This window comes from Polypterus senegalus, chromosome 12 (assembly GCF_016835505.1).
Source record: "Polypterus senegalus isolate Bchr_013 chromosome 12, ASM1683550v1, whole genome shotgun sequence".
NCBI lineage: Eukaryota > Metazoa > Chordata > Cladistia > Polypteriformes > Polypteridae > Polypterus > Polypterus senegalus.
Window position 1 is genome coordinate 110,686,090 of NC_053165.1, and position 13,226 is coordinate 110,699,315.

A 13,226-nucleotide genomic window follows, 5' to 3' on the forward strand; every position below is an offset into this window, starting at 1 on the left:
ACCCGACGTGTCTTTCCGGGCTTTGCCGAGCTTTGCTGAGACCTGCTGAAACCTTCCAAAAGTAATTTTACGAAGTCAGTCCTGAACCGACAGAGACGTCACTTCCGGGTCTATAACTGCGGGTCTACAACTGTGGTGACGTATGTTGCTGTGGGTCTACAAGTGGATGCTACTCTCTGCCGCTGGTATTGTCAATGAGATTCGCATATGGAAGGCCTTCTCAGAATTGAATTGTCTTCTTGATATCAAAATTCAAATTTCTGACATGTCTTTGAAATTTAATAATGACAAGATATCGGCGTTTTTAAAATTGATATTAAGTTTCCTAATTCTGTTATCAGCATTTTAAAATGTGACATCTGGGCTGACAAGACAGCACAGTGGCGCAGTGGTTTCGTTGCTGCCTCACACTAAGGAATTTGCCTGCGTATGTTTGCTCCGGGTGCTGCGGTTTCCTCCCAGTGTCCAAAGACATACAGGTTAGGTGAACTGCTGAGTCTGCGTTAGCCCCAGTGTGTGTTTGTTAGCCATCAGAGCACAGCAATCCATGTCATATGTCAGTGGTTAATAGACTACGTCAGCCTACATCTGATCTGATCACTGAAAAATTTCTTAACTTTTTCCGTGGTAAAATTATCCACCCACTCTGATTTTCTGCAGAGAATCATGTCTGGGTCATTGCTTCAGGAGTCTAAGCAAAGACACCCAGAATTCTCTTTTTCCTGCCACGTGCTCCAAATCCCCAAGGGGGACACTGATTCATTCCCACCCAGCCTTGGTTTTCACCGAAGTCCCCTCCTGGTTGGACATGTCTGAAACATCTCCCCAGGCTGGCGTCCAGAAGGAGTCCTATCAGAAACATCTCGTCTGTGCTCCTCACCCCTTCTCGAAGGCTAAGCCCAGACACCCTGAAACTCATTTCCACCGCTTGTATCTGTGTCTAAGGCTTTGGTCGATACGGACAGTATATGGGCATAGGTGACGGTAGGAACTTAGATCGATCAGAAAATCATTGGCTCAGAACCCTCTTCATCACGACTGACTGGGACAATATCCATAGTCTGCTCTGATCCCCCAGTTGACCCCTTCTTCCCTCACTCGTGAACAAGACCCTGAGATATTTATACTCCTCCGCGGGAGACAGTACCTCAGTCTCACGTTCTCTGCTGTGACACTGCTAGCTATACGACATTGACCACCTGTCACTTACTGACTAGGAGAATATCAACACACCCATCGAATGGGCTGCAACAAATAGAAATGCATTGTGATAGACATGGTGAGTATAAACCAGGCTTAAAAAGAAGGCGGATGAAGGATTTTATCCCAATGCAACTCAGTCACAGCACGATGTTTATTAGGAGGCTAAACCTGTGCAAAAAAACTTTAAGAAGCAAACTTGAATAGGGGGCTGGCATCCGTGAATAAGTAACTGTGGTCTGGCAGAGAGATCAAAATAATAAAGAAATTCATTAACTAAAACATTAGCAGCATAAATACCCTAAACTGTGTTTAAATTGTACAAAGTTGGGATAATATTTGAATGTTTTGTTTTCAAAATTGTGATATTGTGAATTGTGATATTTACTCGTGTACCACGCGCCCTCGTGTAAGACGCGCACCGTAATTTTTAAAAAGAAAATCGCGAAAAATTTTTTGCCCTGTGTACGACGTGCGTTGTGATTGTATAGGAAGCATTTAGAGAGAGAGAGAGAGCGCTGTCGAGCGAGAGATAGAAAGAGTGCGAGTGCACGAGCAAGCGAGCAAGAGAGAGAGACTGTGAGTGTGCGAGCAAGCGAGCCCAAACAGAAGAAGTAAACATTACAGAATTACATTTCCTCGTGTATGGAGCGCACCTGATTTTCTAATGCTAATTTTCGGGAAAAAATGTGTGCGTGGTACACGCGTAAATACGGTACTTACTGTAGAAATGAAACTAACATGCCGTCAGTCCTCTATAACCAACTGATATTACATACTAAATGGAAACCCAGGTTAATAAAATGCAATACATTATAATGAAATTCCATAATAATATATATATCTTCTTGGTAAACTTTGGGTATACTTTCCTGAAAACAGAACATGGACTCCGCTATGGTTGTGTAAAGTATAAAGCAGATATACTGCCCCCTAGTGGTCACTGTCTGTTCAGACTGGTGTATGACAATAACCTCTCATTGCCAGGTGTGTCACCACCGACCTCTTCACGCCTCACGACAGGTCCTTCTCATGTCTCCTACCACCCTGGTGGCCCCCTCACCAGCCAGTCAAATCTCTTCAAGAGAAAACCCAGTAAAGTTCTTTCAGAGAAAACCAGCACATGGAAATGCAAAGGCTATGATTGGCCTGAAATTAGGTGTACCAAGGGTTCAACACACCCTTAATGTTTAAAAAGACTGGAAAAAGGATAAAAAAAATGTCAGAAAAGTTTTTATTTAAATTGCCTATTAGACCACAAGAGGGCAGCATTTACACATATCCAGTGTTGGAGGTTTTTAATTTGCATATTGATTTTCCTTTATCTTAAACTATTTGTATAAATATGTTTAGATTTAGATAGAAATATTATTGTAGATGCCAGTGCAGATGTGGATGACCACTGTGTGCTGGATGGTCACTGCATGCAGGTTCTGAGTCGATGTCCAGTGTGATGGAGTAGAATGTGGAGACCTGAGCTGAAACCCTGAGCCCTGAGCTCCCCGCAGTGAAGAGACTCCTGATAAACAGTGACACTCGGAGGGAATTATCTGAATGTTCACTTTGGTTTTCTTTACAGAGGTTTTTAAGCCAACATTGGGTTCCTTCTTCACTCAAATTTAACTTGCCGTCACCCTTATTGCTCTGCCACAAGAAAGCAGGTTCATTTTCAATGTTGACCTTGCTGTTTGACCCTGAGAGAATCACACCTGCTTGAGAAACTACAGTGTGAGTTTCCATTAGTAACTGTAGACTGTATTGTCAACACAAAAGGCACTATATAACACAGAAAATCTTTCCCTTTAATGGTATTATTATTCTCCATTAACTCTGCAGTATTTTCTTTATATTTTTGCTCTTTTTAATATAATCAGTTCATAAATCTCATCTCACTGAATAAGTCAAGACATCACCACTTGACTGACAAATGACACGGGATCAAATTCCTCACTGTTTCTTCATATTCACTTCACTGATTTGTATGACAAAGTGTTTAAATTCTCCATTCTGGATGAGAAGCACCATTTCTGGCGCCGCGCAAGTGGCAGCCATTCCAGCAGCTCCGTGTATGACTTTATCTTTTTACCTTTTTTTCTATTTTTCTTTATTTCACTGATCACCTCTACCACTTTCTTTTATGTGGAATCGCTCCCTGGACACTTTTTACTATTTTTACTACTTGACATGGATTTTTACACTCTGAGACTCGCCTATTCAAGTAGTCAACTTAAAGCACTGAGAAGAAATGCTCATGCCGGTGTGGTTCCCTATTTACCTGACGAGGTAAGAAGACGATATCGGGGCAGCCGAGCGGTGCAAAGATAAAAGATAAGATAAAAGCCAAGCAGCTTGAGAGAAAATGGCGTTATAAACCGTCGGTGCCTTCTGTGATCCTTGGAAATGTGAACTCACTACCAAATAAAATCGACGAACTGGCTGTGCTGGTGAAAAATGTCAGAACCTACAGAGAATGCAGCTTGCTGTGTTTTAATGAAACGTGGCTAACAACTACCATCCCAGATGCTAACGTGGAGCTACCCGGGTTTAGCACAGTTAGAGCGGACAGAGACGCAAGTACCTGTGGAAGAAGAAAGGAGGAGGACTCGCTCTCTATGTCAATACAAAGTGGTGCAACTCAGGACATGTAAGCGTTAAAATCTCCACTTGCTGCAGGGACATCGAACTGTTGGCCGTAAGTCTGCGTCCCTATTACTTGCCAAGAGAGTTTGGACACGTGATTGTTGTTATTGTTTACATCCCCCCGGAGATAGCGAGTGAAGTCATCCATTCCGCAGTTGCTAAGTTACAAACGCAGCACCCTGAGGCTCTTGTGCTAATCGCTGGAGACTTTAACCGTGTGCACTGGACAAAACATTACCTGCCTTCTCCCAGTATGTGGATTGTAACACCGGGAAATAGGACTATTGACCTACTGTATGCAAATGTTAAAGGCGCATACAGTGCCACCCCTGCCTGCACTTGGGAAAGCAGATCATAACCTGGTTCTGCTTCAGCCTCACTACAAACCAAGAGTGAGGCGCTACCTACAACCACACGCTCATTCAGGAAGTGGTCCCTGAGGCAGAGCAGGCTCTGAGAGACTGCTTTGGAACTACAGACTGGGATATATGTTGGGTCACATAGTGAGAACATTGAAGAGGCTGTTGACTGCACAACTGATTACATCAACTTCTGTATGGACATTGTAGTTCCAGTAAGAACAGTACGCTGCTATGCTAACAACAAGCCATGGATTACAAGTGACATCAAGGGCCTTTTGAACCAGAAGAAAAGGGCTTTTAAAGGTGGTGATCAGCATGAGCTCAAGCGTGCAGAAGGAACTCGAGTCCAGCTCAGGGTGAAGAGCAGTACAGGAGAAAGCTGGAGCAGAAGTTGCAGAATAACAGCATGAAGGAAGTGTGGGATGGGATGAAGATCATCACTGGCTGCAGCTCGAACGGGGTGCCACCATCGAGAGAGACGTGGAGAGAGCAAACCAAATGAACAACTTCTTTAATAGGTTTGACCACCCTAACCCACTCTCACCTCGGAGTACTGCATCCTCCAACCATCCTTCTGCTGATACCAGCATAGGTGAGACATCCCCACCCACAATTACAGCAGCCCAGGTGAGCAGAGAGCTGAGGAGACTTTGCCAGCAAAGCAGCGGGTCCAGATGGTGTATCGCCACACTGCTGAAGGCCTGTGCGTTGGAACTGGGGAGTCCTCTACAGCATCTTCAACCTGAGCCTGGAACAGGGAGAGTCCCAAGGCTTTGGAAAACATCTTGTATCACCCCAGTCCCAAAGGTATCACGTCCTAGTGAGCTGAATGACTTCCGGCCTGTTGCTCTGACGTCACATGTGATGAAGACCATGGAGCGGCTGCTGCTTCACCACCTGAGGCCACAGGTCCACGCCCTCGACCCTCTGCAGTTCGCATACCAGGAGAAGGTGGGAGCGGAGGATGCCATCATCTATATGCTACACGATCCCTCTCCCACTTGGACAGAGGCAGTGGTGCTGTAAGAATTATGTTTTGGACTTCTCTAGCACCTTCAACACCATCCAACCTCTGCTCCTTAGGGACAAGCTGACTGAGATGGGAGTAGACACACCTGGTGGCATGGATCGTGGACTATCTTACAGACAGACCTCAGTATGCGCCTTGGGAACTGCAGGTCTGACATTGTGTCAGCAATACAGGAGCCGCGGGGACTGTACTTTCTCGGTCCTGTTCAGCCTATATACATCAGACTTCCAATATGACTCGAGTCCTGCCACGTGCAAAAGTTCGCTGATGACACTGCTATTGTGGGCTGCATCAGGAGTGGGCAGGAGGAGGAGTACAGGAAGCTAATCAAAGACTTTGTTAAATGGTGTGACTCAAACCACTTACACCTGAACACCAGCAAGACCAAGGAGCTGGTGGTGGATTTTAGGAGGCCCAGGCCCCTCATGGACCCTGTGATCATCAGAGGTGACTGTGTGCAGAGGGTGCAGACCTATAAATATCTGGGAGTGCAGCTGGATGACAAATTGGACTGGACTGCCAATACTGATGCTCTGTGTAAGAAAGGTCAGAGCCGACTATACTTACTTAGAAGATTGGCATCCTGCAACATCTGCAATAAGATGCTGCAGATGTTCTACCAGATGGTTGTGGCGAGTGCCCTCTTCTACGCGGTGGTGTGCTGGGAGGCAGCATAAAGAAGAAGGACGTCTCACGCCTGGACAAACTTGTTAGGAAGGCAGGCTCTATTGTAGGAGTAAAGTTGGACAGTTTAACAACTGTAGCAGAGCGACGGGCACTAAGCAAACTCCTGTCAATCATGGAGAATCCACTGCATCCACTTAACAGTGTTATCTCCAGGCAGAGGAGCAGCTTCAGTGACAGACTTTTGTCACTCTCTTGCTCCACTGACAGACTGAGGAGATCGTTCCTTCCCAACACTATATGACTCTTCAATTCCAACGGGAGGAGTAAATGCTAACATTATTCAAATTTATTGTCTGTTTTTTTTATTACTCTTTAATTTAATAATTTTTTTTTGTTGTTTTTTGTATCAGTATGATGCTGCTGGATTATATGAATTTCCCCTTGGAATTAATAAAGTATCTATCTATCTATCTATCTATCTATCTATCTATCTATCTATCTATCTATCTATCTATCTAGAAGCTCTTTTTCTGATAACATTTCTGATTGATGTGTTGTGATGGCTGTTTAACACTCAGTAGAGTGAATGGAGATCAAGTAATCTGAGAACGTCAGCAGTCAACCACCTAGAGCAGACCTGGTGCCCTTAGAGTTTTACTTTAAGTCGGTTTATTGTATTAACTCATGTCTCCACCCGTCCATCAATTTTCTAACCCGTTTATCTCTTTATACATTTTTATTTGTTTTAGTTTGCTTCTCACCTGTCCATCCATTTTCTGGACCGTCTTTTTCAAATTTCAGATTTTAAAGATATTGCAGTCTCTACCAGCTGCAGTGGGCTCAGAGCAGGAAAATATAAACCCAGATGGCAACCCATCACAAGGGGATGTCATTCACTGGTCAGGGGTCAGATTGGAGCTGAAGGATTTAAGAAAAAGCTGACATGAGGAGAACATGCAAAGAGCACGCAGACAGTGGCTGAGGTACCAGAGAGTGAAGATGTGAGACAACTGTAAATTTTAGAAAAAGTTTGTCTGGGTTTTGAATTCACAGTTCATATAGGAAAGTGAACTTTTAACCATCCTTTAAACCTATAGCATTGGTTACCACAAGTCACAACATCTGAGGACACTATCCTAATGATGAGCTAACAAAATGTGGGCAGCAGTAACAAACTAAAATGGTAGCCAAAATTAAAAAATCAAAAATATATAACACAAAGGGTAGTTGAATATTTAAAAAAAAAAAATCAGTAATTCTCTTACACAAAAAACGACAAGTGTGAGATCAAACAAAATGATGACAATACAAGAGTAAAAATGACATAATTTGAAGCGTAATTTCATAGACCAAAGATACCCTGTACCTAGAAGAGTGCCTGCAGTTGCCATGAGTTAATAAAAATTATCATCATAGAATACATTAAAATATTTATAAGACAATCATCCTATCTTATAAGCTTCCTTCAGCTGTTTTCAAATGGGGAATAAAATTCATACTTGCCTAAAATGTATTTTCAAAAAACATTATTATTTATTAATGATCATTTACATTTTATCATTATTTGGTTAATTATCATCTTGTCACCATTTATTTAAATTTTATCATTATTTGGTTAATTGTCATCTTCTTACCATTTTGTTTCTCATGTGCGCCTCCATTTTGTGTGTTTCCCTGTATTGGTACCACAATTTTGGAACTTTTGATGGCTATATTGCTCTGTGGCTGTTAAGCACATGACGAGTGTCACTAAGACACATTGACTCTCAAAGTACTGGTTTAAATAAAGACACAATACTCTACTCACTATTCATGATTTGAATAAACAGTAAAAACAAAACCCTTACTTTATGTGTTTCTAATCTTGTTCTGATTTTGAAGCTTTTCCCCTTCTGTCTCCAAACTTGCTTAACATTCTTGCTTTTGGTGCTCTGCTTCTTGGTTGTTTGGTAATGACTCTTTCATTGGTGTTTTGACTTTGATTCATTTCCTGGTACAAAATATTCATTTTGCTTATACTGCTCAGCAACTTGAATGTACAATCAGCCAAGGATATAGAGAACACTGCAGGGCCAATTACTCCACACTGCAGCCAGAAACAGGCTGGCAGCATGTGGCATGAAGACAATTCCAAAAACCACAAAGAGCAAGATTTTGCTAGATAAGTAATTACATTGAACCTATGATAGAAAATTGTAAAAAACAAATGTCCAGGAAGACAGCTTAGGGATGTTAGAAACATTTTAATAATGAGCTTATTCCTTATTTTACACAATATCTGGTAGGGGTGAGTAGCGAGCAGAAGAATGAAAGTGGCATCTCACACACACACATAGAGTTTTACAGTGTCTGAAAAGAATAGCCGATAACTAATCAAATTAGTCAGTAAAGTTCAGCTCGAGTAAGGCCGATAGTGCAGACAGCTTCACTTACAAAAAATTCTTAGTTAATTTAGAATTGGTCAGGAAAATACACACATTGGAGGACCACGTTAGAAACTTCATAGCAATTAGGCAAACTGAAAACTGAATAGACTCGATATGTTTTTACAATTTGGTTACTAATAATTTGGCTTCAGTTTCTTTCCAGGTCCTATTGTAGTCAGTGTGAGGCTGAAATCAACAGCACCAATTCAGCCGCAGGGTGAGTAACAGAACAATGAGATGGCAGTCTAAGAAGCCAAAATTTAGTTCCTCTGCACCCATGTCACCAATTTGGTGGCACTATTCTGGACACTCTGCAGCACACCTGTGGATCCTGAAAAGAAAAAAGGGGTCATAATTGGTAATTTCATATGCATAATGTCAGAATTCCAAACTATGTTAAACCAGCAGTTAAGGTTAAATGACTTCTAGGGGTGAAGGTATCTGACATTCAAGGCTAAATTGGATCCTCTGGCCCATGATGAAATATCTACCTTTTTGCTACATGTTGGCACTAATGATATTTATTTACAACAATATGAGGTACAGTAATCCCTCCTCGATTGCAAGGGTTGCGTTCCAGAACCCCCCGCAATAGGTGAAAATCCGCAAAGTAGAAACCATATGTTTGTATGGTTATTATTAGATATTTTAAGCCCTTGTAAACTCTCCCACACTGTTAACATTATTAGAGCCCTCTAGACATGAAATAACACCCTTTAGTCAAAAGTTTAAACTGTGCTCCATGACAAGACAGAGATAACAATTAAAAGAATGCAAACATATCCTCTCTTCTAAGGAGCGCCGTCAGGAGCAGAGAATGTCAGTGAGAGAGAGAGACAGAGAGAGAGCGTGACAGAAAAGCAAACAATCAAACAATCAATGCGTCTTGTTGGGCTTTTAAGTATGCGCACCGCGATAAAGCAGCTGCAAAGAGGGGAGCAATGTGAAGGTAGTCTTTCAGCATTTTTTAGAGTATCGTCCGTATCTTCTAGGCAAACAGCCTCTGTGCAAACAGCCCCTCTGCTCACACCCCCTCCGTCAGGCGCAGAGAAAGTCAGAGAGAGTGTAAGAGAACAAGAAAAGCAAACAATCAAGCTCCGCTCGGGAAGCGCATCATATATCATTGAGGAGTTTTATTTAATATGTAATACATGCTCTGAATGGGTAGCTTCTAAGCCATCCGCCAATAGCGTCCCCTGTATGATATCAACTGGGCAAACAAACTGAGGAAGCATGTACTTTAAATTAAAAGACCCATTGTCTGCAGAAATCCGCGAACCAGCGAAAAATCCATGATATATATTTAGATATGCTTACATTTAAAATCTGCGATGGAGTGAAGCCGTGAAAGTCGAAGTGCGATATAGCGAGGGATCACTGTATTAATATATGCACCATAGCCAAAACAAAATGTTGGAATTGAATTGTATCTGGCACTTTACCAAGATTATATAGAGGGGATGTGATTTATAGCAAATTGCATCCCCTTCACTGTTGGCTAGAAACCTGGCATGCAAATAAAAGAACAACTGGGATGATTTTTGGGAAAGCCCTTGATTTTTCAAGAGAGATGCTCTTCATCCTAACTGGTGGGGATCTTTTGTATTATCCCAAAATATGGCAGTACAACTATGTGGTTGACTGATTAGACCACCATCCAGACTGCAGTCTTGTGATCTTAAATCATAAGCTGTTGTTTATCTGGAGCATAGATGAAGAACAACAAAGTTGCAGGTAACTCAAATTGCATAGACGGAGAGTGTTAAAAAATATCAAAAAGCTCTCTTTAAAGTTCGCTCAGACTACTATTCTAAAATAATACATAATAATAATAATCCTTGTGTACTGTTTAGAACAGTGGCTGATTTAACAAAGGTGAATTCAGAACCACGGTTCAAAATACCAACAGACATTAGCAATACAGACTTTATAAACTTCTTTAATGATAAAATTAAAAATATAAGATCCCAGATCTCAGCATCACAGTGCAAACCTCATACTAGCTTGGCAGACCCTGTCTAGCCTGGCATTCAAAACTTTAGAAATTTTAATCCTGTAACAGAACAGAAAGCCTTAATTTTAATTTCTAAAATGAAACCTACTACTTGTTCTCTAGATCCAGTGCTAACAAAACTAGTAAAATTCACAATGGGTGTTTATGCAGCACCAATTCTTAGAGTTATCAATAGTTAATTATTGCATGGTACAGTACCTGATGCACTGAAGGTGTCAGTTATCAAACCTTTATTTAAAAAGTCAGACTTTCACCCACATATATTTAATAATTAGAGACCCATATCAAATTTACCCTATCTCTCTGAAATACTTAAAAAGTAGTTGACAGTCAGCTTTAGTCCCACACTTATGCATCACAATTTATTTGACAAATTCCAGTCTGGGTTCTGTACTAATCATACTACAGTAACTGCTCTAACGCGTATTGTAAACGACATTCTGCTATCATCTGATGTAAGAAATTCCACTGTAATTACGTTGTTAGACTTAAGCACAGTATTTGGCACAACTGACCATTCTATTTAACTGCACAAGGCTGGAAAATTAAATTGGGCTTACAGTTAATGTCCTTACCTGGTTTAGTTCTTATTTATCAAATCGATTCCAGTACATACAGAAATGCACTGACAGTAGTCCATCATTATACATAGAAGTTCAATATGGAGTCCCACAAAGCTCAGTACTGGGATCTTTACTGCTTTCACTTTTCATGCCTCCACTGGGATCTATCATTAGAAAACATAAAGTTAATTTTCAATTATATGCAAATAACACCAATTATACCTTTAGACCAAATAACTTTTCTCCGATGTTGTCTTTAATTAGATGTGTTAGTGAATTAAAGGAGTGGATGGATGAGAACTATTTGTCTTTAAACACAGATAAAACAGAGATGTTTATTATTGGAGGAAATAATGCTGATTGCAACAATATTTTATCATTATTTAAATTGGTTGGAATCACCATTAATTTTACTGAATCAGCCCACAATCTAGGTATTATCTTCGACTCCAAAATGTCATTTAAACCTCACATTACAAAACTGTCCAAAACATTTTTCTTTCATCTTTAAAAGTTTGGAAAATGAAGGTGTTGTCTAAATATTCAGGATAATGAGAAATTAATCCATTCATTTATTTCTAGTAGGATTGACTACTGCAATGTGGTGTTTACTGGATGTTAAAATTGTTCTTTATACAGCTTTTAGGCAAGATGTAATCATTGCCTGATTACATCTTGCCTGAAGAAGGGGCCTGAGTTGCTTCAAAAGCTTGCATATTATAATCTTTTTAGTTAGCAAATAAAATGTGTCATTTTGCTTAACTTCTTACCACATCCATAATGGTTAACATGGTACAACACCCAAGTACTATAGCTTTCAGTTAATTCAAAATGCTGCAGCATTAATTATTATAAGAAAATATGAACATGTTACTCCAGTTCTTAAGTCCTTACACTGGCTCCCGGTTAACTTTACGGTAGATTTCAAAAATCCTACTTTTAACATGTAAAGCCTTAAATGGCCAAGGTCTGGCTTACTTATCTGAGCACATCAGTACTTACAAACCAGAGCACACATTTAGATCTTAAGATACCTGTCTGCTTTTGATTCCCATGCTTAAAAAAGTAACATTGAGAAGTTGAGCTTTTAGTTACAAGGCCCCTAAACTATGGAATAGTCTGTTGGGTAGTATAAGAGATGCCCTTCAGTTTCAGTTTTCAAATCCCTGCAGAAGACTAACTACTTCAGTTCGACATACCCTGACTAGAGCTGCTGATTAACTGTGCATCTCTTTTGTTAGTCATTAGCACTAAAATATAAGTAGTATGATATTTATAATTTGTTAGTAACGCTCACCTATTCTGTTTCCCTTCTCAGTACTCAAATGTGGCAATTGGTGCCACTAGCCCTACTGCCAGGATGTTTGCCTGCCTATGGAAATGTCATCTCTGATAGAGGAGCAGTGGAATCATTGGGTAGAAGGGTCCTTTTATCAAATTGGCTGGCCCAGCACTGACTCAGCTAAGGAATGGCCAAGGAGGGGGGAGGTAGCTTGTTGGCCAATGTCTACAGGACTCTTAACAAAAATGATTTTTCATACAGGTATATGATATACAGTAATCTGCTCTTGCATTTTTGCTTTGTACTAGTACTATTACTGTTGTACTATTGTATTGTATTTCTGAAGTGGCAATGATAGATAGGCCATCTAGATCTGTGAAGAGGATTACTCGTGTTCTGTTCTTTGTATTGTATTGTATTGACCTCATTTTTTGACACAAATTGCATGCCCAAAGCGGTCTCTCACTAAATTGCCTTTCCCAAGATTACCTCCAATTTTCTCCCAACAAGTGATTTTCGGGAGCTGTTCTTGTCTTCTTAGGGAGTCAAGGCTGGGGGGCTGTCAAAAAACAGGGCCTGTTAAAGGCCATTGTGGCATTCCTTGTGTGATTTTGGGCTATACAAAATAATAAATTAGTATTATTACTTTGCAAAAGACCTAAGACTTGTATTTTCTCATTGTGAGATGGCACTTTACAATCCCTTTTCGCTTTCCAGTGGTTGTGTTGATGATTTTTTTCACAGAAACAAAGGGTGCACACAATGTGATGTGAAGGACCTCACAGTACTTTACAGTTGGGGATTGAATGGCTTTTGTTTAGAGACATGCCTGGCAGCCCCTGCTGTTGTGTCCGTGTGTGTCCCGGTCAATAATAACAGTTTCTCAGGTTGAAACTTTAGTATCAGTGTACTGATCACCTACAGACAGTCTCTCTGTGTGTGTCAAAGCCCTTTTGCTTTTTGGAATTTCTGGCCTTTTATTTTGTTCGATCTGTGGTTTGTTGAATACGCAGATGTGCAACCCGTGCATATGAACTATGTGTGTATGTAAGAGCCAAACTCCTTAATTGAATGTCCTTGGT

At 40.7% G+C, this 13,226-nt stretch overlaps 1 long non-coding RNA gene across 3 annotated transcripts in view; it reads left to right on the forward strand.

The window, feature by feature from the left end:
- LOC120541534 overlaps window positions 1–13,226 on the forward strand; it is a 45,307-nt gene that overhangs the window by 3,850 nt on the left and 28,231 nt on the right. For 2 of the 3 annotated variants that reach the window (XR_005636021.1, XR_005636023.1), the window contains exon 1: window positions 12,257–12,405. The exons of the other annotated variant lie outside the window; for it this stretch is intronic. This is a non-coding gene — a long non-coding RNA (uncharacterized LOC120541534). Of the gene's footprint in view, window positions 1–12,256; window positions 12,406–13,226 lie in introns of those variants that run through there. 3 annotated transcript variants of the gene reach the window in all.